This window comes from Patella vulgata, chromosome 1, assembly GCF_932274485.2.
Source record: "Patella vulgata chromosome 1, xgPatVulg1.2, whole genome shotgun sequence".
Lineage (NCBI taxonomy): Eukaryota > Metazoa > Mollusca > Gastropoda > Patellidae > Patella > Patella vulgata.
The window spans coordinates 18,276,180-18,303,452 of NC_065879.2; the positions used below are offsets into that span (position 1 = coordinate 18,276,180).

Here is a 27,273-nt window from a genome sequence, read left to right on the forward strand (position 1 = left end):
AGCCACCATGCCCCACCTCTACCCTTAGCCATAGGGAAATTAATATAATCCTAAACAATTACCTAGTACCAATAGGTTTTTAATATAAGTTTTTTCTGGGTTAGTATGCGAATAAAACTGAAATAACAAACTGGTTGTTATCCTTCAACTACGGATATTAATTTTGATTTTTGTGTTTGCATTTAAGATGGCGAAGGCGAAGAGGGCTGTTTTCCGCCATCATACAATTTGTATATATTTTTATTTCATATAATAAGTCTAAACATTATTAACTCACTTTTATTTAATATAATACATTTACAAGAATAAAAATCATACACCATCTTTTAAATACACATACATGCATTATGCTGCGTCAAAAATCTTTTCAAATAATACCCCCAACCCATCGCATATTGGAGGACATTTTCAGACTGTCCAACAAGGGTCGTGTTTCAGATAGAATTAGTACTCTAAGGAGTGACAGCGTAACCGTATGGACTGGCAGGTTGAGCATATGCAGGGTTAACTGCTGCTTGTTGATAAGCTGGTTGTGCATAAGCAGCATTGCCATAAGCAGCTGCAGCTGGTTGGTAAGCAGGTTGATAAGCAGCTGGATTGGCTGCTGCACCATAAGTAGCATACTGAGCTGGATCAACCACCGCCCCACCATAAGCAGCGGGATCTACAGCACCGTATCCATAAGCAACTTGTCTCCTGCTTCTTATTTTAGATTCTCCAAATGTAACTGTGCACAGGACAATACAGACGGTAATCTGAAATAGACACACAGTGTATTACAAATAGGTCTCAAATTGTGTTTTTACAATACAAGTATGTCTTGAATACAAAACTGGAAATAACGCACTTGTCAAAGTAATTGTCAGGCACCAGTACAGGTTTTGTCAGTCACAATCCCTTGGGTTTCTGGGGTTTTTTTCTGAAACAGGTTTGCTTTATTGGGGAGTATTATTGGATACATGTCTGGCAAAAAGTGTTAAATGTCAAAGGTACTAGTTCAATCGTTCTTTTCAGGGCTGATTTTACAAATGAAATTGGGCTATTTATCTGTGCCAGCCGGTATTAAGAAGGTGTTATTAGGAAATGAAGAGATGATATAAAGATGATATCAGTAAATGAAATAAAATGTGGTTTTACGCGCTACGTATCTGCACCAACCGGTGTAAAGAAGTTGTGCACATGCTAATATCAGTATATGCCATGCAGTGTGCTATGAAGGAAATCGTGCCCGGCCTACTCTTTATTTCGTATTCTGGCAATTGTTCTTTTATATGCATACCAACGTATACCTCAGTTTTTCGTCAAATCTGAATGACTACAGACTGTTCTGTGCAAAGCCCTTCGCCCTGCACCACTGACTATTCACAGAGTCGGGGTATATTCAATAAAATACGTTAACATTACAGTAATATGGTTCATAAATTAGCAGTTAAGTATACACAATGTAATTTCTATCTCACAATCATTAAAATCATTTAGGAACCGCGGTGGCAGGAGTGCATTACGTGCGGCCTTTCAAGGACAGCCGTTCACGGACATTGATTTCGGAATTCGATATAGAGTATGCCATAGCTAGCAAAATACAATACATATGTCTGTCTTCATTAGCCCAGTCCGTGCAGAAAACTGGATGTTTAACCCCATTTCATTTAATTAAAACATATTTAAAAATATACACTATAAGTTTATATCTTACCATTAAGCATCTCATGACTGTTGTTCAGGTGTAGAGATCGTAAATATATCTGTAGATACAGCGAGTCAGTGAACAGAAAGATATATAATAACAGGTGTCGTATAGACTTATATACACTAACTATTAAAAATATAACTCTTTACCTATTGTCACAGCCACACGACTTAATACATCAACCATTAAAAATATACATTTTTTTACGTATCGTCACAGCATAAACCTCACATCCATATACATTCTATATGTTTGCATATTCTCGTTACAAATATAACATTCTTTACCTATTGTCGCAACCACGCGACTTAATAATGTAAACATTCATATCCATTTGATATAGATGGCTATACATGTACTTGTTTTATCACATATCTTTGTGCATTTTGTAATAGACAGCCATTTTAATTTGAGTTGGATTGTGGACAACCATGTATTGTTAAAATCACACACGATTAGTTAAATATACACAATCTACAATATTTAAAGAGATAATTGCATATTTTCTAAGAAAGTAAAAACATAATTATTTCTTTAATAGGTTGTCAGATCTCTACTATACAATCATAGGAATCATTCTACCCCTTAAAAAACTTTCACATAAAATTGGAAATAATTTATACTTGCCGACATGTATTTGGAAATTGTATCTTTTCTTTTCACTGGAAAACTAAGTCTACACAATTGAAAAGAGGGTTGTTTGGATTGCCAAGGTCCGTAATAGGTTAAACAGGATAATGATGTCTGGTTGAGCGAGGCTTTTCAAACCAGCACCCATGATAATAACACAGTAAAAAGCAACGTTGGATTTAAAAAGAACACAAGTGACACAAACGAATTATAGGATTTAGGATAATTCTTTAACAAGGTAGTAATGTGTGTATAGATGCTATGTATTTACAGGTTTTTTTCTATCATATTTTAAAAACCTTTTAAACGGTCGAGTTCGAATTTCGTAGAAATCGAACCGACATTGTCCGAAAACATGGCCGCCCCTCGTACGTTTATAGTGTAAAAGTATAAATAATATGTAATACCACATACTCCTGAAGAAATCCCCCTCTAGCCATTGCTGTACTGAGACTGAAAACTTGAGTTTTTGACATAGTGTGTCCATTCTCATCTTTCAATCAGATCTCTCTTGAATACTGTAAAATAAAGGGAATTTCCATGACTGCAGCTTAACGAGGGGACTTCTTTTTTTTAAAAAAATCCCAAAGTTTGTTAGTGTTGATTTCAAGAAACGTTTTTCCCTTGGATGTATAGAGAGCAAACATCGGTACTCGCATCGGTAAATTTGGTCGTAGCCGAAACACGCTTTCGGAACAAAAATTCTTTTGACTCAAATCTCCGATAAAAATTCTATAAACGTGTCTGTTTGTACCAATAATTACTGTATTCGATTATATTATCTATTTGTGTGAAGAAAATCTATGAATTATTTCTATACGTAACACGACAGCCCTTCTCTTTGATCTGGGATCTTCGGACAGTTAATTAAATGTATCAAAAGATGGTGGAAATATTGTTCGTCTGCTGTGTGCTCCAAGAAATGATAAAAAGATTCCAGGCGCGCGGCGAATATCCAATGTTTACATTGTAGCTATTTTTGATAGCCTCGTTTATCACACAATTAGTTTGTCTGTAATATTGTGTTATGCACTAGTTAATATATTTCACGCATATGACGTAATGTAGCCGCGATTATCACCAGATACTTTACGGTAACATATTTAGAACTTTGGTTAATACCGATTGATTTTGTTACGTGCTAATGTATTGGTTGTTGATCGAACTGTTGAACCAGTCATAATTTGGGATAGAGATTTGCAATGAGTACGGCAGTGTTTGGGTGGGATTAGGTCAAATCAAACCAGGTACTGCGAGGAGTATGGTAATACTAAGGTTGTGAGTCGGCTTGAATTCACAAATTTTTGCCCGATTTTCAAGAAACTTAAAATATATGTCTATATCCCAAAGATATTGGTTCCTTTTGATATTGTCGCATGTCGGACCCCTACATCCTGGATTACGGCCACTGATTGTACGAAAATTCTTTTGTTTTTGTGTGTGTGTGTGTGTGTGTCTTTTTTTGTATTTTTTTACCTTGTTCTCAGTCCATCTCATGCAAAACGTGAGCGTATTTTGCATGGCAACGGCTTGTTTTAACGAAAAACCCCGCGATACTACCGCGATCCAATATTATTCAGACATCTGGGGTTATGTATGAAACCCGGTGTCGATTTTAATAGGCTATTAAAGTGGCATTTTCGTGCAGGACCATACGGTCGGTGTGTAACGTTGAGAAAAATAAAATCTCTATTATTTGGGACCTAGAAATGGATACAAATGGGTCGCAACGCATATAATAATGTACTATGAATGTATATAGACTGATTTACATTCTGTTTTGACTGTAATCACCCAATCAGCTGTGATCGGTGAAATACGCGAAATTAAATGGCAGACTTTGACGTGTGGTGGGGATCACTGTGGCTTAGTGGGTAAGGCGCTGGCTCGCTAGCCTGGGGGTCGGGTGTTCGATCCCTGCATTGGCCGAGAAAGTTCATCCCGATTTTCCGGCGTGGTTCTCCCTTGTCAGTGATGCAGGACGGAGGGGCTGACAAGGACAGCTGTCTAGTCGTTCGGATGTGACGAAAAACCGAGGTCCCGTGTACTCATTGGCGTGCACGTAAAAGATCCCTTGACAGTTGGAATTCGATATAAGAGTAGGCCGTAGTGCCGCTGTCCGGGCAAAATTTCCCTCATAGCACACTGTATGGCGTATGCCCGTCTTCATTAGCCCAATTCGGAGCAAAACAGTAGGACGTTAAACCCCATTTCATTTGACGTGTGGTTATTCCAGTTTACAGCGGTAAGATATTGAATATCAGAAGCCCATCTTTTCTCGGTAAGATAATAACATCAATTTTGATTTAAATTGACAACTAAGTTGTGTTTGCAAAGTCGAATACTGTGGACGATATGAGTTAGATACTTGCTTCCTTGAAGTTGACCATTTATAACTCTGTAAGTTAGTTCTATTATTTTAGAATACATGTTAACTATTTATATTTTTACTGCTCTTATTGTTTTGTTAGATTTTGTTTGATGATGAGGATAATCATCAATCGATCGGGGTTAACACGCATCATTGACGCCTCAACACTTCTTAATATGTCTATTATCAAATTATGATAATTTACCTGGAAGAAAGGGGTTGGCCATGTTCCTGAAGCAACGACTGTGAGTTTTACAACATCTAGCCGTTGCTAGAGTAGTCTGAAATTCACTTTTAGTTACATTATCTTCAACGTATGGAAGGTCTGGGACCTTTGTCATTTGATGAAAAGTTCCATTGCTCATGCGTAACCGGGAGTGCGTTTTTTGTGTGGTTGATTATCCAGTATCTTTGGACAAGTCAAGTAAGAGTTGCGTCCCTTCCCGAAATAAATCCCATAATTCTTGCATTAATATAAACAAACATGAATCGCGCGTGACGACGAATCAGGATTAATTTAAAAAACACAGATATGGCTCATGAAGAGAGAGAAAATAATATGTAACAGGCATTGCCTGAGTAGAGCGAAGCTGATTATTGTCAAATATAAAACCTTCATAATTAATTTTCTCAAGTGATACAAAAAATGTTAAATAATTTAGTTTTTCCAAATTGATTTTCATTTAGATACATTATACATTAATTTTGTGAGAATTATTTTCATTGACGTCAAAAATATGTGACGTCATTGATTAGACGCGTCATAGAAATAGTTCTATGACGAGGCGCGTAATCTCGCTTGGGCGAGATTTGGTAAGTTGACATGCGCATTGCCTGTTTTGCCCAGTGTATCCGGTTCCGGTCTGAATTTATTTTTAATCAACAGTCTGTGGGTGACAATTTCAGTTACGCTCCTGTGTTACCGGAAAAGAGCTTTGCTCAAGCACCGCGCTTCGCGCGATGCTGTAGAGCTTCGCTCTATAATATGTAACAGGCCTTGCCTGGGTAGAGCGAAGCTGATGTGATTGTTGTCAAATAAAACCTTCATAATAAAGTTTCCCCAATTGAAAAAAGAACAAAAAGGTGTGAGGATTTTCATTGACGTCAAAATTATCTGACGTCATTTATTCGACGCGTCATAGAAATATTTCTTAGAGACCCAAAATCTCGCTTGGGCGAGATTTGGTAAGTTGACATGCGCTGACATGCGCATTGACAGACATGCGCATTGCCTGTTTTCCCCAGTGTATCCGGTTCCTGTCTGAATTTTTTTTTAATCAACAGTCTGTGGGTGACATTTTTAATTACGCTCCTGTGTTACCGGAAAAGAGCTTTGCTCAAGCACCGCGCTTCGCGCGATGCTTTAGAGCTTCGCTCTATATTAAGAGTGTTGGATATTGAACTAGCAATGCATTCGATCAAATGGGTTTTCTGAAATATCATTTTTAAATTAATTTCATGGGCGTTAACATCTTGTTTAGGACTAGTTACCTCCCTTACACTTTGTTTAGGATAATGTAATAATGTGAAAGACCAGATAATCTAGCCAATTGCCTATTATTCTCAAATGTTAACAACGCATCCAGACTTATATTCGTAGAATATTTTTCTGGATGATAAAGACTATAGTCGTCGGAATTGTAAACAAACGCTTTTCGTACGGCTAACCAGGTGCCGTAGAGTTTTTCTCCTTAGTGTCGCTATCAGTTCTGCGCGTGCATGAGGATGGTATATAACGACGGTTAGTGAGTAGAACCGGGTTGCTGCCGTATGCATCGAATGTACTATAACCATAAAGCTGTATTTAGACTGTAGCCTTTCGAGCAATCCTTTTAATCGCTGATGGATCTTACGCCTTAAGCGTCTATATCAAAATCAGAAAACAATCTTGTTGTATGTGCGCTTGCAGTTGCGTTGGACCACCAATAACGTCAAAGTGCCACGTGACAAACAGTAACGGGGTTGCCCATGATAACGGCACAAAAACGTCGAAAATATAATAATTAAGATTGATGTTGGGTCCATAAAATATTCAGAAAAGGAAAAAATTGATTGTTTTATATGAGGATATAGAATTGAATGAATTGGTTAAACAATAAAGACAGTGGTTGTGGTCTACTGTCTTCATCATGACACAATACTGTATAGTCTACCGAGTCATATTTTTTTCCCGCCAACTGGGATATTTTATCTGCCAAAAATGTCTGATAAAAAAAAACACACTTTAGGCTACAACAATTTAATTTATTATATAGGCCTATTATAAAACAAATTTCCCGTACCAATATATACAATATACAACAACATACATGGGGATTGGGTGGTCTAGTGGTTTAACACGTGTGCGTGAAATCACAAGGTCTGACATTGATTCTAGTGGTGTGGTTTCGATTCCCCGCTTAAACATGACAAGGGAGTAGGGTCGCTTGTCCAACCTTGTGGTTTTCTCCGGATACCCAGCTTCTATCCACTGCTAAAGACACCTACGTGCAAATCGGGATGAACTTTCTCGACCAATGCAGGGATCGAACACCCGACCTCCAGGCTGGCTTAACATCCACTCGTTGCAAACTAAAACATTTCAATAATTCGTTTGCACGTAGGGGCCTTTAGCAGTAGATAGAAACTGGGGTATCCGGAGAAAACCCACAATGGTTGGACAAGCAATCCTACTCCCTTGTCATGTTTAAGCGGGGAATCGAAACCACACCACTTGAATCAATGTCAGACCCTGTGTTTTCACGCACACGTGTTAAACCACCAGATCAATCCCCATGTATGTTGTTGTATATTGTATATATCGGTACGGGAAATTTGTTTTATAATAGGCCTATATAATAAATTAAATTGTAGCCTAAGGTGTGTTTTTTTTATCAAGGGATATTTTACGAGTACGCCAATGTTATTTTGGTCCCATCTGAACAACTAGACAGCTGTCCTTGTCAGCCTCCCCCCACCCCGTCCTGCATCACTGACAAGGGGGAATCCGCCGGAAAATCTGGATGAACTTTCTCAGCCAATGCAGGGATCGAACACCCGACATCCAGGCTGGCTTAACATCCACTCGTTGCAAACTAAATCATTTCAATAATTCGTTTGCACGTAGGTGTCTTTAGCAGTGGATAGAAGCTGGGTATCCGGAGAAAACCACAAGGTTGGACAAGCGACCCTACTCCCTTGTCATTTTTAAGCGGGGAATCGAAACCACACCACTAGAATCAATGTCAGACCTTGTGATTTCACGCACACGTGTTAAACCACTAGACCACCCAATCCCCATGTATGTTGTTGTATATTGTATATATTGGTACGGGAAATTTGTTTTATAATAGGCCTATATAATAAATTAAATTGTTGTAGCCTAAGGTGTGTTTTTTTTTTTATCAGACATTTTTGGCAGATAAAATATCCCAGTTGGCGGAAAAAAAATATGAACATTTTTTTATATAAATATTATTATCCATTTTGACGGAAAATAATGAAATACAGTGTGAGCCCTGATTACACGTATTCAAATGCGACCTGGAAAACTGAGACTACAACTTCCGAGGCGAAAAGTCGCTAATAGCGTGGTGTGTTAATTTCCTAATTTCTACTTTTCGAGTTGCATTTTGGCTTGGTATGCGTGTTGGCGCCTTCTTACTGACATTAATAAATACAAAAATATGACTAAGTCGAAAGTCGACAAGACGGTATACAAGCCAAAATGCAAGTCAAAAATAAGAAATTAGGAAAAAACGAGGGGCGCTATTATCGCTGTGTGTTATTTCTTAATTTCCTATTAGTCCGGGAGCTAGGTGGGTTTTGTTCAACATGGAAGTTGCGGAAGGTTTGGCATGCTAGTGGTGTATGGCTGGGTTAGGAGACCCCAGAAACCCAATTCTTAAGTTGCGCCAGTGGTGGGTGTGGTAGGAGGAGCCACTTCAATGGCATTTGATAGAGGAATGTGCCCTGATTTCGGAAATATAACTCAAGAATAGGATTTTTGGTGGAAAGGTCACTTAAGAAGAGGTCAAAGGTCACTAATTAGCAATTTTTCGATTTTACTGAAAACGATTTTTCCATTATCTCGTGATCTATTCCAAGTATATTGCACAAAACTACACGGACATTTTTGATACTGCTAGGAGCAAAAATATGAGACATAAAATTAATGAAGTTTCAGCTAAAAGTATGACATAATCTCAAAAATAACGAAAATATCACTCGACCCCCATCGGTAATTAAAATGTTAATCAACATGAAAGGTGCGATTGAGGAAGCATAAGCCTAAATTGCACGGAATGATATCAGAAATCATTATCATCAACTTAAGAATGAAATTTCTGGTGGTCAGCGTACTTAAGAAGAGAATAATGCTGGTTTGCACCGAATGACTCCTAATTAGAAATTTAATTAACATGCAAGGTGCGACATTGGAACAAGGTTTAAAATGTAGGGACTGATCATAGGATTCACAACCACAAACTTAAGAATGAATATTTAGGTGGTAAATGAACTTAAGAACAGCAGATGTGACCAATAACCTTAAAAAATCAGTGTCAAGCAGTGCAATATGCCCGCAATGCTAAGTTTCCTCTTGATCTCTGATAGTAACACTGATTCATTACCGCCCACTTCCTTCATACTAAGAGTCATTTAAAACATAGATCTATGTCATGTTATTGCAGATATCAATCAAGACCCAATCAACCAGAACCTTACTTAGGAGAGGCAACCATCTCCATAAAATTAAGCATCATCAGGTTCCTAATTCTTCAATGTCTTCCTCAACCAATGACTCCCATAGTTCAGGACCATTAAACCATAAGATTCCATACTGTCTTTCCTTAAACCCCCAATCATCTTCCGGCGATGGGTGTTGGTTAATTCCTGATTTATCAGCGTTTCTCTATATCTTTGCGACCAAAAATGCCCATGTCATCTGTATTGATACTTTTGATATTGTTTAGTTGCATTTTGGCTTGTATAGCGTGTTGGCGCCTTCTTACTGACAAGACGGTATACAAGCCAAAATGCAAGTCGAAAATAAGAAATTAGGAAAAAACGAGGGGCGCTATTATCGCTGTGTGTTATTTCTTAATTTCCTATTTTCGAGTTGATTTTGGTTTGTATAGCGTGTTGTCGCCTCAAATTTTGTCGTAACTTCTACTTTTCGACTTTCGTGTTTTGAAGAGGCGAAAAGTAGAAATTATGAATGGTAGTTATAGGCTTCCATACTTTTCCACCAACATACAATTTTTATACGCCCACCTTTTAATGCAGACATATTATTGTCGTCGCCTCTGTCCACCCGCCCGCCCGTGTGTTCGTTCACAATTTGTTTGTGGACACTCTACAGGTCACAATTCTTATCCGATTTTGTCGAAACTTGAAATATAGGTTTATCTCCAACCGATTGCGGCTCCTTTCGATATTGACATGTATCGGATCGAAGGTTCATGGATTATGGCCACTGTTTGTACGAAAAATCACGTTTTTAGCTTGTGGTCCCCCTAGATGCCACAATTTATCGGATCGAAGCTTCATGGATTATGGCCACTGTTTGTACGAAAAATCACGTTTTTAGCTTGTGGTCCCCCTAGATGCCACAATTTTTATCTGATTTCAAAAACCGGTCACGTATATCACTGTTATACCATATTTGAGTTTGAATTTCGTGCAAATTGGACCGACACTGCCAGACAAAATGGCCGCTCTATGTTTGCAAATAGTGTTAAAGTATGTAATGCCAATGGTGTGGACCCTCGAAAGGTGTCAGTTGTGATTTTGATGACACTTGAAATATAAGTTTATAAACCACAGATTTCGGTTCCTTTCGATATTCTCCGACATCGGACCGCAACCTCCTGGATTATGGCCCCTGATATCGGACGAAAATTCGCGTTTTTAGCTTGTAATCCAACTACAAGTCACAAATTTTTATCCGATTTAAAAACTGTTACACCATAATCATGATCGTGTGGAATTTCATGAAAAATGGACCGAAACTGCTGGACAAAATGGCCGCTCTATGTTTGTAGATAGTATGTAATATTAATATCGTGGTCCCTCTAGGGGTCACAATTTTAAACAGATTTTGATGAAACTTAAAACGTGTTTGTGTCCCAAAGATCTCGGTTCCAGTCGATAATCGTTTATATCCCAAGCATCTCGGTTCCTTATGATATTCACACATGTCGGATCGTAACTTTCTAGATTATGGCCCCTGATTTTACAAAAATCCAGTTTTTAGCATGTTGACCCTCTATAGATCACAATTATTATCAGATTGTAAAAAAACTTTGAGCTATATGACGGTTGCATCGTTGGGAAGGTTGAGTTCGAATTTCGTGAAAATCAGACCAAAACTGCTCGAAAAAATGGCCGCTCCTTGAGGTCATAACTTTTATCTGATTTTGATGAAACTTAAAACATATGTTTTTATACCCGAGATTTCGATTCATGTTGATATTCCCGCATATCGGACAAAAATTTCCTGGATTATGTCCCCTGAATTGTACGAAAAATCCCTTTTTTTAGCTTGTTTTCTGTCCATCTCTTGCAAAATGTGGGCATATCTTGCATGGCAACCGCTTGTTATATATTTGTATTTCATATAATAAGTCTAAACATTATTAACTCACTTTTATTTAATATAATACATTTACAAGAATAAAAATCATACACCATCATTTAAATACACATACATGCATTATGCTGCGTCAAAAATCTTTTCAAATAATACCCCCAACCCATCGCATATTGGAGGATATTTTCAGACTGTCCAACAAGGGTCGTGTTTCAAATAGAATTAGTACTCTAAGGAGTGATAGCATAACCGTATGGACTGGCAGGTTGAGCATATGCAGGGTTAACTGCTGCTTGTTGATAAGCTGGTTGTGCATAAGCAGCATTGCCATAAGCAGCTGCAGCTGGTTGGTAAGCAGGTTGATAAGCAGCTGGATTGGCTGCTGCACCATAAGTAGCATACTGAGCTGGATCAACCACCGCCCCACCATAAGCAGCGGGATCTACAGCACCGTATCCATAAGCAACTTGTCTCCTGCTTCTTATTTTAGATTCTCCAAATGTAACTGTGCACAGGGCAATACAGACGGTGATCTGAAATAGACACACAGTGTATAACAAATAGGTCTCAAATTGTGTTTTTACAATACAAGTATGTCTTGAATACAAAACTGGAAATGGCGCACCTGTCAAAGTAATTGTCAAGCACAAGTACAGGTTTTTTAAACACAAACCCTCGGGTGTCTGTTTTTTTTCTGTTACTGATATTTTGTCTTTAGTGTTTATTATTTGATACATGTCTGGCGTGCTTATGTCGTGATTTTACAAATGAAATGGTGTTTTACCGTCCACGTATCTGCACCCACCGGTAAGAACATGTTATCAGGAAATGAAATGGTGTTTTACTGTCTACGTATCTACACCAATCGGTATAAAGAAGATGTTACCAGGAAAGGAAATGTACGGGCAAAATGTCCCTCATAATGCGTTACGTATGCCCATTTTCAATATCCCAGTTTGGGCAGAAATGTAGGACGTTTAACCTCATTTCATTTCATTAAACATACTCAACAATACACAATATAGATTTTTATCTTACCATTAAGCTTCTCATGACTGTTGTTCAGGGGTAGATGTCGTAAATATCTGTAGATACAGCGATTCGGTGTACAGAAAGATATACAAAAACAGGTGCCATATAGACTTATATACACTAACTATTAAAAATATAACTCTTTACCTATTGTCACAGCCACACGACTTAATACACCAACCATTAAAGTTATATCACTCTTTACCTATTGTCACAGACACGCGGCTTCATAAACCTCACCTCCATGTACATTCTATATATTTGCATGTACCCGTTACAAATATAACATTCTTTACCTATTGTCACAGCCACGCGAATTCATAATGCCAATATTCATATGCATTTTATTTATTTGCATATACTCTTTTTATCACATATCTTTGTGCATTTTGAAATAGACATTTTAATTTTAGTTTGATTGTGGACAGCGTTGTATTGTTAAAAGCTGGAATCACGCAGGATTAGTTAAATATGCACAATCTACAATATATAATTATTTAACCAGGGGTGTGTTCAAGGATTTAAGCGCTAGTGGCCCGGGTGGAGACAGCGTCAAGTTTGGCGTGAGGGTTGGGGGATAACTTGACAATTTAATAAAATCCGAAACTGTGAGATGACAGTTCTGCTCATTTAGGTGCATACATGTAAAGGATTATAGTGGAGTGAAGTTAGTTTGTTAGACGTTATTTTGATGAATGTAGGAGAAGGAAAAAATTCTGTGTGCGAACCTTGGGGTGGGGATCTGGACCCCTTGCCTCTTCCTCTGGACACGCGCCTGTTAACTGTATAATGAGGCAAATCAAGTACTTCAGTTCGTATGCATACTGGGTTGAATTAGGTTTTGTGGCGATAGCAGTAGGTATAATAATGTCTAAACACAACAACCACAATATCCATTTAAATAGAGGGGGTTTGGATGGCGTTACATCATAACGTTTTTCTCCGGGCACTCCAGTTTGCTCCTACTGCTAAAAAACCCTACGCCCAAATGAATTATTGAAATAAAATGAAACCATATGTTAGTCCCGAAATGACCCAGTTTGTGTCGAGTGGACGATATTATATGCCTAATTTATTATATATATGATATAAAGATGATAACGTAATACGCCCACACAGCAGCCGCAACCCAACATCAGATTAACCGCCTCGAGTAACTCCGGAACTCAAGGTCATGACCTCAATGTTTCATGTCCAAGTTGGAAGAACAAATTTAAAAACTGTTAACAAGAATAGGGAGAAGGGGTAGCTCCGGAACAGAAGACCACAGAACGCTGAGTATAGACAGAGTTTGTCTCTCATCATACCAACTCTTTAAAATAAGTTTGGAAAAGAATTCATTAATAACTGTAGCCCCTATTGCGTTAGCAAGGTTTTCTGAGGAAGGAGTTGGGGCAATTCTGGAACGGAAGGATGCGTAGTATCGGCCCCCATGACCCAAGCTTATACCAAATTTAAAATCAATTCGCTTAAAACTGTAGATACCATCGCGTTAACGAAGTGTCCAGACAAGTGGGGTAACTCCGGAACGTAAGTTTGCGTTTCAGTGAAAATCGATAGCGAGTCTTACTTTGATGAGCCAACGAACGGGCATGACAGACGATATAATACGCCCACATTTAAATGTTGGCGTATAAAAAAAACAACAGACGTTCGTATTTCTTAAGCATGGTGAAAGATAACTAACATACACCTTGTTTGTCACATGACTACCGTGGAAAATGAAATGGGGTTTAACGCCCTATTGTTCTGTCCCTGCGTGGGCCGAGAAAAGTCATCGGGATTTTCCGGCGTAGTGCTGTAGGACAAATTATAGGCCTTCGGATAGGACGATAAACCGTGGTGTACACGTTGGCGTACACGCAAAATAACCCTTAGCATTTGGAGTGCGTTATAAGAGTAGGTCGTAGCGCTGCTGTACGGGCAAAATTTCGCTTATTGAAACTGCATGGTGCATGCCCGTCTACATTAGCCCATGCCGGACAACAAAACCAAATGGAAGGAAGACTAGTCCAGGCCATACACTCACCAACAAGCCCCAAGGAAGAGTTGCACCTGCCATTCAACCGGACAAATCGACCAGACCGACGAAAACGACCTAAATATATATATATATAAATATATATATATTTATATATATATGTACATACATGTACTATGTCTAAATGTTCGCCCAAATTTATGTCTGTTTTGTCAAATGTCCGTAATGCGTGCATGTCTGTAAATGTTTGTCCTTATATAAATGTTCGTCCATATTCATGTCTGTTTTGTCACAAATTCGTCTGTTTGTCAATGTATACTGGCACCTCTTTATTCTTTGTACCTGTTATCTCATGTCTCGTCCTGTTATCTATTGTTTTCTGTACATATACATAAAATCCTAATTATCCTTTTTCCACTAATCACATTGTAAATATTTCACTATGTATATATAACATGTAATTGTCTGCGATATCACATCGGTGGAAGCGGACGTTAACTAAAGCTATTTCACACACACACACAGAAAAGTAGGACGTTTAACCCCATTTCATTTGATTTCATATTCTAGCAGAAATAAGATTATTTTCATATTCTAACAGAAACAAGATTATGTTCATATTCTAGCAGAAACAAGATTATTTTCATATTATTATTTTCATATTCTAACAGAAACAAGATTTTCATATTCTAACAGAAACAATTATTTAATTTCTAACAGAAACAAGAGTTTAAAGAGTGTGTTAATCGATCTCTTAATTTATCGAATATCCAATAACCTGCAAGTCGCATCGAATATCTAATAACTTGCAAATCGCATCAAACCCTGAAAGATGCAACCTGTTCCTGGTTTTAAAAAAAAGCCATTGATTTTTATCTTTCTGAGGGATAAAACAAATGTATGTTTAGACATATTCATTATTAAACGGGATTATTCGGCCATTTTTGTTTAGGTCGGGTGGTGTTTTTTTCTGATATTAGACAGAAAAGGAATTTCAAAGATTTATCACCATTTAATTTCGATGCAACATAAACCGGGAAATTGTTGGATTATCGAACGGTCTATCTTTATTTCAATTATTTTCTTAGCGCACGTTTCTTTAGCTGCGGGGAGGGGGCCCGAAGAAACCTCGCTGGTATTTTGCAGGTTACCTTACTCCTTTACCATTGGGGAGAGAGTCCGAGGAGAAAACCCCTCTGGCATTAGACTGGCCGCTCTACTCCTCTAGCAGTGGCGAGGAAGTCTGAAGAGAACAACCCACTACTATTAGACAGGCTTCCCTACTTCTTTTCACCTAGGGGGATCACGTGGCTAAGCGTGTAAGACGCTGGCTCGCTAGCCTGGAGGTCGGGTGTTCGATCCCTGCATTGGCCGAGAAAGTTCATCCAGATTTTCCGGCGTGGTTCCCCCTTGTCAGTGATGCAGGACGGAGGTCCTTCTTTCGGATGAGATGAAAAATCGAGGTCCCGTGTATACATTGGAATGCACGTAAAAGATCCCTTGGCAGTTGGAATTCGATATAAGAGTAGGCGATAGTGCCGCTGCCCGGGCAAAATTTCCCTCATAGTACACTGTATGGCGTATGCCCGTCTTCATTAGCCCCTCATAGGAGCAGAACAGTAGGACGTTAAACCCCATTTCATTTCGTTTCTTTTCACCTATAAATATGGGATTGAAACCAGCACCCTGTCATCGACGGCGGACCCTATGATATGAAGTTGATGCATTAGGCTACAAACAACACCTCCTCCCCCTCCCCACCCCATAAACAAATAATTCCCTACAGTAATTACACGGCACCTTTTAAAACCGGAATTCAACAGCAGACATAGTTGTCTATGCATGCATCTCTCTCATAGTTGTGTGTGAAACTTATATTGTTCGCGTTCAGACGGCGCATTCTCAGATATATCCTTACCCGTCTGTGGTTGAATTGAGATACTGCTATTAAGGTCTCTATTTAGTATGTACATATTTATTTATTTATCATAAACAATACACTGTGCATTTGAATAGTTTATTTTCTGAAATAAGTTGTCATTCTTATAGATAATCTTATAGGTAATTTGGTATTAATACCCGGCCGACACCAAGAACTCAGCTAGACGCGCAACGTGTGTTCCGGCAATGTTCATTTCACTGCCTTCTGGATAATGGGCAATAACCACACCTTAAATATAAATATCATCTTGAGTGAATAAAATTTAATCCCTATCTGAATTCCCGTGATACGCCCAGTTACGTGACTAGCTATCACGTTGTGTCTGGATTAAATTATCTAAAGTGACACGTTCACTATACTTGTTGTTTTCCAGCAAGAAACGTATTGTTCAGGTTATCACCGGGTTTTAATTACCAATCGGCAAAGATTACAAACACTAATGAATTGACGTGTCTACCAAATTACTCTTTTGGCGATCATCCCATCCTCAACGACTCCGCCCAGTACTACCTTTTACCCCCGCTTTTTAAATCAACAAATGCCCTCAAACGTACAAACTGTGGGATTTAATGATATATTTGAAGTAAAACATATTCGAACTAAATTATCTATCAAAAACTTACTTGAAATCGTCTCTCAAAACATTATAATACGGAGCAACCTCCCCATACCAAGGGATTTGGACTTGTTTATAACGCGGCGTGATTAATGGAGAATCAGTTGGGATCTTGTATTTGTCATCCGCTTACAATAAATATCGACGACTAAGCAAAACCCTAGATTTTCCTCTGTCAACTTCATTTTCCGTCATTGTCCCCACAACCGTTCGCAATTAGATCAACACATTAGAAGCGCCATTTAAGGATACCATCCATTATATTCTAGCAAGATTGTCTCTACTTTCCATACCAAACTGGGCATAATTTTATTGGATAAATATTGTTACGGAAATGTATCTTTAAAAAGAAATGATTTACCTGTTTTTGAACTCACCATTACAATGCCGCCGTGGTTTATCCGCTTAGCGAAAACCTATAATGTAATAAAGAGTAAAAATGTAATCTTTAAATCAGCCTACAGGGATCATCTGAATCAAGTATTCGCTCATTTATCTGAACATATGAACCTAGTTCGTAAAGATAAATGTTGACTTTAGGTTTGTCAAATTATCTATTATAAAGTACTATCTATTGTAAATTCCTTTGCATAGAACGAATCCTCACCTCAGTTCCTCAATGAGATTCTAAACACAAACGAATCTTTTTCTAGAACTAACTCTGGTGGACAATTATTCGTGTTTCTTGTTCAAATTTCATTGTATTCTATATCAAACCTTACTAAAGTGCAAATTGCATGGTTTCGATGACAAGCAGGTGCGTAATGAATTATCCAGTGTCCTACTGCTAAATTCGCCTACTTACCAGCGACTTATTAAAATATATTGGTGCCATAGGTTAGTATCAAATTGATCTAGTTTGAGTCGAACTAGAGTTAAACTTGCTGATAATACATTAGTCCCGACAAGACCTATTTAAGCAAAGATTTGAAATCCAAATGGTAAAATAATAAGAATTGAGGAATATAACACAGTGTTTAAGACAATAACATAACACAATATTTAGATTGGTAAGATATCAATTACTGAATATAACACACTATTTAAATTGGTAAGATAATATTAATTAGAGAATATAACACACTATTTAAATTGCTAAGATAATATTAATTAAAGAATATAACACAATACTTAATTTGGTAAGATATCAATTACTGAATATAACGCACTATTTAAATCGGTAAGATAATATTAATTAAAGAATATAACGCTCTATTTAAATTGGTAAGATAATATTAATTAGAGAATATAACACACTATTTAAATTGATAAGATAATATTAATTAGAGAATATAACACAATACTTAATTTGGTGAGATAACAATTACTGAATATAACGCACTATTTAAATTGGTAAGATAATATTAATTAGAGAATATAACGCACTATTTAAATTGATAAGATAATATTAATTAGAGAATATAACACAATACTTTATTTGGTGAGATAACAATTACTGAATATAACGCACTATTTAAATTGGTAAGATAATATTAATTAGAGAATATAACGCACTATTTAAGTTGGTAAGATAATATTAATTAGAGGATAGAACACACTATTGAATTGGTAAAATAATGCTTATAAGAGAATATAAGACACCACAATAATCTACAATAGAGGTAAAAATATATACAAATTGGTTAAAGGATTAATTTAAGTATTTGTTCGAGTTCATAAAACATAATGTTTGAACACATAGGTATAATATGTGTTAACAAGTATACTATATGGGCATGTTTATAATATGAAGATACACAGAATACATATACATGTAATGAGAAATATAGGGCGGGGGTAAAGGAGAAGTTTTTTCCTGAAAAGATTCAAGTCATTTAAAGTTTTTAAAGGGGGTAGCAACGAATTCCATAGTCTGGGTCCTTTAAAGCGTATACTGCTTTTAACTATATTAATATTTGGCTTGAGAGTAGTAAGTTTATTGTTAAGATGATTATAAGGGTTTTGATATTAAGGTAAGCGGTCAAATAAGTAATTAAAGACAGCATCGTCTTATGCAATGAATGCTCCCCAGGCTTTACACCCGTTGCTAGGCATTGCGTCAGCCAAGTCACGTAACACAAACATGACTTCATTTAATAGATTTTTTATAGCAGGGGTATTCCTGGGCGAAAACAATGTTTTGAGAAGGATTTGATGCAAAATTTTGATATATTAATTAGTTTGGATATGTATTTAGTCCAAATATATCATCAAATCACCCGTTTTGTACACGGGAAGGTATCTTTAAGTATTTATTAATAATACTCACCTTATTGTCATCCAATACTCTCAAAAACATATATCTAACACCACTTACATTGACACCGTGCCTCATAAAATTGGTGAAATCTTTAGAATTAAAGGAAGCCGCAATTGTATCCACTTCCGCTTGTGACATTTTTAACGCCTGAAAAAACACCAATAAGCTTTCTTTCTTGGCAAATACGTACAGTCCAGTTTACACATTACATACAAGGAGACAATTCAGGACAAAAATACACAAAAATGATTTTACATTTGTTTGTTTTGTTATTTACTTTCATAGAAGACCAATTAATGTTTCTAAATTCCTGGCAACAATGTGTATATTAAGGCCCAATATTATGAGTTTGGGTTTATGAGTATTTCACATAGGACTTGATATTATGAGTATCACACATACGACTTGATAATGAGTATATAACATATGATTTGACATTATGGTATCACACATAATGCCTGATATTAAGACACTACAACTCATGTATCATTTAGTTGTGTTGTTTTAGCAGGAGTTTCTGTATTTAATGTTTAGTTTCAAACCATTGTTGGAAAACTATTCAAATCCGGTGAAAATATAAAAACCATTGGGTTTCTACTGTTGTGTAGTTTAAAGGGTCTGTCTAGATTAGATAATGAGTGTTAGGTTTATAACTATTTAGTTTCTAGAGCAGGGTCGAGTAATTCATTAGTCTGTTAATTACTCAACACCTTTTGAGAAACTAAACAGTTATAAACCAAACAATGGCTTAAAACTACATAAATACAGAAACTCCTGACAAAACAACACAACTAAATGATACATGAGTTGTAGTGTGAGTGTCTCACATAAGAAAGGATATTATGAGTATGCTATCTCTTGACTTTTGAAGAACTCGGCTAGTTACTCCATTATTCTATAGTCTAGAGTTGAATTCCCATGCTTTATCCTAACAAACTAAAAATGGATGAGTTTTAATTCGATATATTACCTGTGCGCCGTTCGGTGATGTACGTCTGGATCCATCTAGACCAATTATGGAAGCTGTATCTATATGTGGACCTTGTGTGAGATTTTCTATATAATGATCCCAAGCATTGCTAAAATATATAACGAATAACATATGCTTTTTTTATTTGTTAATTAGAAGTAAGTTAACTACTACTTACACACAAAGACTCTAATTGCGCAATTATGCATTTTATCGTATCGATCACCTTTCGCCCTTTTAGCCGTCGATGGTCAACATAATAATGGCCATCCTCAGCCATCATACGGCCCAAAGTGTGATAAAGTCGGGTTAAGCTATAGGCGATATTGTGATTTATTCTATATTTTCGAAGCTGAAATTGATTTTTTTTTATCTGAACTTACCAAAAGCACGAATTAACCAAACATAGAGTCAACAATCCTGCCAACAAAGTCTTTACCTCAGCCATGCTGGAAATAATATAAATTGGAATACACATATATTCAAATGTGTTTAGATGTTTATGTGACCGAGATCATGTCGGGACTCACATATATAAATATATATCTATTTCAAAGGTGGGAAGGTCTCGGATCACCCGGGTAACCCTCGTAAAGTTCGGAAGGCCGCTTTACTCCTTTTCAGGTACACACACTGGAGTCCATTCTGTAAACATGTTATGGTATACACATTGTCTGCAGACAATCTGGCTCGCAAAGGACTCAGCCTCTGCGAAACCAAGGACTTAAAATACAGCATTCAGGAATTAATTAGCATTGTTAAAACTAAACTAAAATTAAATCACAATGGAAAACTGAATTGGCCAAAGCAAATACTTTTAGATTCAAATTAAATAACAACCTTGTTGTGAAGACGGAGACCAATCACCCACCGCGCAAAATTTGTAGGTTAATCACAAGACTTAGAACTAAAGATTTAATTACCGACCATAAATATAAGCCAGTGAAGTGCGAATGCGGCCACATTTTGACCGGTAATCATTACATGCAATAAATTGGAAGATAAAAGACTCCCTGTAAGAATTTTAAATGAAGATGCCAAACTTCAATAGACCCCCAAAATGTCCTCTACCCCCCCCCCCCCCCCTCGGAATAAGTCACATAAAATTTATTAAGCGATCTCAAAATTCATAGCAGAATCGGGAAGCTGTTAAGTAAGTTGCAGAAAAGTGCACTAGTCATGGAAAGATAACTGGTTGTGTAGACCAGGTTGGCGGCTAAGCCATCCGGGTGCTTTAATAATATCAGAATAGATTGACATTAAGATAGGGAACTACATAATATATAGTTACAAAGGAAGGAACTATTGTTGTAGGAAAGTGTGGCGGTTCAGCCTACTGTATGATTTAATATAACAGTATAATCGAATAATAATGACAAAGGGAATAGGGATCTACACAACCCTTTATTGGCAATGCATATAAATCTATATTATTTGTATTTAGTGCAATGTACTATTCTTATAAATGTTTAAATTGTTCTGTTCTGTGCTGCTGCTGGCTCTCCTTTCCCCTTTAAGGTAACTTTTATCTGGGAAGAGTCACAGAAAAAAAATTAATGGACCGCAGAAAATAAATGATTTTAAATACCGAAGTTGTGATCTGTGTCAAAGGACTTTTTAGCTAACTTTTATTATATGGAATGAACCACATGCACATGTTTATTTGTAAATACTCCACAGATCCAAAGTTCGAAGATGACCCGCCCTCTCTTCTCACGGCAGCGATTTTAAAACTGTATTTTAATGTGACTTTTGGATAGACAAGAACTTTTTATTTTTTAGTGTTTTACCTATCTTCTATATATACTCTTCAAAAAAAGAAACGCATAGTGATATTGCGTCGTCGGTACACCTTCGCTCTACCATCGCCTCATTGCAACAGGAACCGCCACCCGTCGTTGAAGCAAACTGTTCTCCAGCGTTGCTGTGGCCATACCCCGTGTGTCTGAACCCAATTGGAGCCGGATTTGACGGTGTCGGCATATTTCAAAACAACAGCTCGTAATACGATTTCGCGTAGGTGTCTATGGACTGTCTGGTCTGAGATCCTACGCCGTCCAGGAATTGCTGCTGCGAACAGTTTCCGCAAATAACGTAACCGGATGTGAGGATCCGGGGCAGGTAGGATCACTCTTCTTTGGCCTGAGCTTGGGCGGTCACGTGTTGAACTTCGCTGTCGGTACCTATCCTAAAGGCGAGAAATGGTACCCTGGGAAACATTCAGCAGCATGGCTACATCTGTCTGGTATTCACCTGTTTGTAACCGACTAATAGCGTTGTTGCGTTGGTCTTCGTTCAGATGTGGCATCACTTGCCTCGTTGAGTGTTGAGAACCCCGGGATTTTAAAGGCCTTAGATTTGGGTATCATGCGAAAAGCTTGCTAAGTGGTTAAACTCATATATCTTGGTGCAATCAAGCGAAAACAAATTTCGGCAAAAGTATGACCGGTCCCAATTTAGTGACCCCACATTTAAAACCAATAATGTATTTCTTTTATCCTTACATAATGACAAAAAAAAACAAGTAATATTTATAGCACAACGATCCCGTTCAAATAAAAAAAATGACGAAAAATGGGCTGTCCATAATATCATGCCTTATGTATTGAACGTTAAATATGAAATCAACAAGACGTCAAAATATATCAACACGATAAGGTAAGAACGAGGCTGAGTAGAAGATTCTCCTATAATACATCACTCAGTAGAATATGAAACTTATCACACCGTAGAATATGTTATTGGATGATAAAGACATTTCTTTAGACGGTGCTTTAAGTTTAAGAAAAATGAACATAATATACTTACCTTTACTGTACAAATTATGAACAATCTAATGCTGATAGCCGCCAATAATACCCAAAGTTTATAATCATTGCTTATATAGTGAATTTGAAGGCATCAAAGTATGAAATTTATTTTTTGAGATAAAGAGGTGTTATTGATTTTCTATTATCATTATTATAATGATAATAATTTATGTGACAGTCGTTAAAAATATTCAAGAGCCATTCCATGAGAAAACCATGCAAATTCGTGCATAATCGAGAAGATTGCGGATTTTATGGACTCCTCGTGACTACTTCACAGCCCGAAGGGCCGATCTCAAAATTTCACGGTTATTGAGATACAGCCCCTGTGTGATGTTTGGCCAATTTCCCCTTATTCAGGTCATTTTTGGGTCAAATTTTCGTTACCTATTGTGGCGAGTCTAGGGGATGGATGAAAATGGTGTTGATTGGTGATCCGCCTGTGCCCCAATGTGTCAACTATAAAGTCGTTTAATACTATAGGGGTTATTTTAGTTCTATATAAGGTGCTCTGTATAATATATAGAAGTGGTTAAACAAATGGGCTAAGTAGGTATTTTGCAAGATTCAAGTTTCTTAGACTAACTAACAGACAGTTCCTGCCATCATCAATTGCCGAAAGTAGGGTACTATCGTCCAGTCATCTCGTCCACAGATTAGTCCAAATAAATAGAATTACGTTAACGTAAAACGGTGCCCATACGAAACCTTACCCAAAAATGGTAATTGCCCCGCCATATTAGCTGACGTATCTATACTTTGTATATAAGAATGAGCGAGATCTAATTTCCCTTAATACATCTATTATTATTCTCAGAAGAACCTTTCCACAGCCTCCTCGGCTGAGAGGCTGGGTAACACCGCCGCAAAATACAAGCTTGGGGATAGAGAACTTATAGTTAGCTTATATTTAATGCCATAGCTGTGTGTTTTCCTGTATGTAACCATTGCATTATGGATGTTATAAAGATATATAACACATAGTTACACCAACAATGTGTTCCAGTGTTTTTTGATCACAACGTAAAGTCCTGCCTAGAAGTGTCACGGGCCGTTTTCTGGAAGTTCCTGATTAGATAGTCACGTCCGTCCCCGTAGTGTCACATGTATGTTTTTCGATGCCGTGACGAAGAATAGTCACGACGTAACCCTCCCTGTAGTGTCACAGTCTTCTCTTTTTAGAGATCCGTGACCAGGATAGTGTCTTTAATCTGGGAGTAATGATTAGCAAAATTATAACATATATATTATATGATGAGTAAAACAGAAAATATACACCTGCGAAGATTAACTCTAAAGGTCTTAGGTCAAAATATCGGAATATATGTATGCACAACCCTATTTAAAATTTTATAATTAGTAATTTTTTTTAGATTTTTTTTTATTTTTTCTATTTTGTTATTTTTTTTTATATATAGATTATTTCAAATTTTATATAGATTTATTTAATTTTAAATTCTATATATACTCAGCCAAATTAAAAACTTGACACTGATGAATTTCAACAAATTTTTTTTTCTGGCAAGTCAAATAAAGTGTTTCTAACGATAGTAAGTAGTAAGAAGCCTTTAATTTCATAAAATTGTAAAGTCACGTGGATCACGTGACTTTTGAGCATATAAAGATGAATAACCTGAAAAACACGTGTAAACACAAACTCGTGAGGTCAATCGATGCAAGTTTGCTTAAACTGAACACGCACACGTAACTTGAACTGGAAAAACAAATTAAAATTGTTATTTTCATCTTTGTTAGGCTCTATGCTGGTCAGTCTGTGGTCACTGTGGCAAGAGCCTTTAATTGCTCACGCCAGACAATAATTAATCTTAGAATGAGAGTGCTTCAAACTGGAACTATTGTCGACCGCCCAAGGGCGGGAGCGCCACGTGTGACGTCACTCCAGGAAGATCAAGCAATACGACTTAGTCATCTTAAAACAGATTTGTCACTGCAACCTCCACAAGTAGAGAGATGTTTGGTGGAAGGGTAACTGCACAAACTGTTCGAAATCGCTTGCAGGCTGCTGGTCTTCGAGCTCGGAGGCCTTATAATGGACCAATATTATTGACACCTCTTCATCGCCGTAACCGACCTGTGTGGGCCACAAGACACATAAGATTTACAGTGGAATTCGGTTGTCTTTAGTGACGAATCTCGATTCACTTTGAGATTTGCCGATGGCAGGGTCCGAGTGTACCGCAGACGAGGTGAACGTTACGCTCAAGTATGCGTCAGAGAAGTTGACCGATTTGGAGGCGGCAGCGTCATGGTTTGGGGTTCTTTTTGTGCACATGGACGTTCTCCTCTTGTTGTTGTCCAAGGGAACTTAAATGCTGTCCAGTACAGGGATCAGATTTTGCAACTTGTTCTTCTTCCGTTTATGCAGAGACATTGGCCTGGACTAACGTTTCAACAAGACAATGCTCGACCCCATACAGCAATTGCTACCCAGAATTTTTTAAGAAATGCCGGTGTCCAAGTCCTGGATTGGCCGTCGCTTAGTCCCGACCTTAATCCTGTTGAACACATCTGGGACGAACTTGGTCGACGTGTTCGTCAGCAAGTGAATCCACCACTGACGTTGCAGGACCTTCAACATGCTCTTGCTGAGCAGTGGCGACGTCTTCCTCGGGTAGTGTTTACTAATGTTCTGAGATCCAAGAGAAGACGTTACTAAAGACTTTATTCCGATTGTTCTCCAAGTCTGTGAATTTCATTTTGGGTGGTACTGTGACATCACGAACGTTATCAATGTCAAGGACTTTCGGCGAGACGTATTCTTGCTTTCTGTTGATGTCAAGGCCGTCTGTGCACATCATAACACTAAAATAGTTGCCTTAAACCAAATATTAAAAATCTAGTCCCAAAAATCCCGAGTGTTAAGTTTTTAATTTGGATGAGTATAGATTTTATTAAATATAAACTTTATATAGATTTTATTTAATTTTAAATTTTATATAATTTGTTTTATTAAAATTTAGATCGATAGAATCTAGATTTTGTTCTTATTTTGTAAAAATAAACTACACAAATAACCCCCAAAACGCTATCCCTACAGTGAATTTGAAGGCATCAAAGCATGAAATTTATTGTTGAGATAAAGACGTGTTATATTTTTTTATTGTAATGTTAATTTGTGTGACATCTGTTGACATAATTAAGATTAAAATACGCCAAATTACATCAACGGGGTGATAAACAAATAAAATGAAATAAAATTAAACTTCATCAAAGTATATCAACGGGGTAATCATCTATAAATAAATAAAATGAAAATTTTGTTTAACTGTTTAAAGGACAGTTGCTTGTGAAAAACAAAAGGTTATTTTTGATTGAATAGCTTTTAATCATGTTGGGTTTGGCATAAATTATTGCCAGATGTTTATGTGCTAATTTAAAGGACGCACGTTCCAAATATAATTTTAACACAGAGATGCGTTAGGAAGATTTCAAGATACGGAAGTGACTGAAGTAACGAGTAATAACAGATACACGGGCGAATTTCTGCTCACTTATAATTCCTTCGAAGACCAAAAGTTGTTATATCAGACCGTGGCAGGATATCTGACAATTAAAAAAAAAAAAAAAAAAAAATTGAAGGTCACTAGATAAGAGACAAATAGAAAAAGTCCGTGCATTACCATGTTTTAATTAAGTATAGAATGAGTAAAAACAAGGGAATGAATGGATTATTTGGTTAAGATAAATAACCTTTTCCAGCAAACACAGATCGTCAAAAATGAGATGTGCGACCTACGAGAGGATATCGGATCAACAAATACAGACACTCCGCAAGTGCTTTTACGGTGAAATACGTCACGCGAGTTCAATATTTCACTAGTATAAATAATGTACGATTATTTGAAATAATGGTACGCCAACATCAAAGGGTGACGTCAGATCTGTATTTTAAGTGATACTAGTGAATGGTTTATATTATTTTGTTGCGTTAGTTAGACATAGTCGGGGACGTGGGTATTCGTAACAGAGATTGGTTTTGGGGGAGCAACAGGGGAAAGGCCAGAGAAAACGTGTGCGGCTTCATTTGCATTAATTAGCGTCTACCTTACGTCATAGGGGACAATTACAAAGTTTAGTTGTGAACAGCAACAACTTGAATCCAACATATACTCTGTGATGAAACAGTGCCATTTGCAAACACATGTATATGCTAACTACAACTGACTATGGATGAACTCGCCTTTGAACCGTGTGATTATGTATTTTGGAATATTCTGGTCTGTTTTGTTTTTGTTTAAAAAAAAACAACTATATTTTATTCATTAAGAATAGGATTTGGGAACGGCTATGCATAATATCACCCCTGTCCCTTCAACAAAACAATATAATAACAATTAGTTTACTTAAATACATGTATATAGTCGAAACTATTCATATTG

General features: G+C 37.1%; 3 long non-coding RNA genes across 3 annotated transcripts; all 3 read right to left on the bottom strand.

The window, feature by feature from the left end:
- Nucleotides 1–263: 263 nt before the first annotated feature.
- Nucleotides 264–1,878, bottom strand: LOC126808920 (uncharacterized). The gene is made up of 2 exons (XR_007674820.1): nucleotides 1,697–1,878; nucleotides 264–755 (listed from the first exon to the last, which is right to left on the bottom strand). It is a non-coding gene; the product is annotated as an uncharacterized LOC126808920 (long non-coding RNA).
- A 9,427-nt stretch (nucleotides 1,879–11,305) lies between these two features.
- On the bottom strand, nucleotides 11,306–12,533 carry LOC126808922 (uncharacterized). Its single transcript, XR_007674822.2, has 2 exons — nucleotides 12,301–12,533; nucleotides 11,306–11,795 (listed from the first exon to the last, which is right to left on the bottom strand). It is a non-coding gene; the product is annotated as an uncharacterized LOC126808922 (long non-coding RNA).
- Nucleotides 12,534–16,278: 3,745 nt separating this feature from the next.
- On the bottom strand, nucleotides 16,279–22,932 carry LOC126808932 (uncharacterized). Its single transcript, XR_007674840.1, has 6 exons — nucleotides 22,872–22,932; nucleotides 20,447–20,512; nucleotides 20,064–20,172; nucleotides 19,103–19,240; nucleotides 17,195–17,249; nucleotides 16,279–16,445 (listed from the first exon to the last, which is right to left on the bottom strand). It is a non-coding gene; the product is annotated as an uncharacterized LOC126808932 (long non-coding RNA).
- Between the last annotated feature and the right edge of the window lie 4,341 nt (nucleotides 22,933–27,273).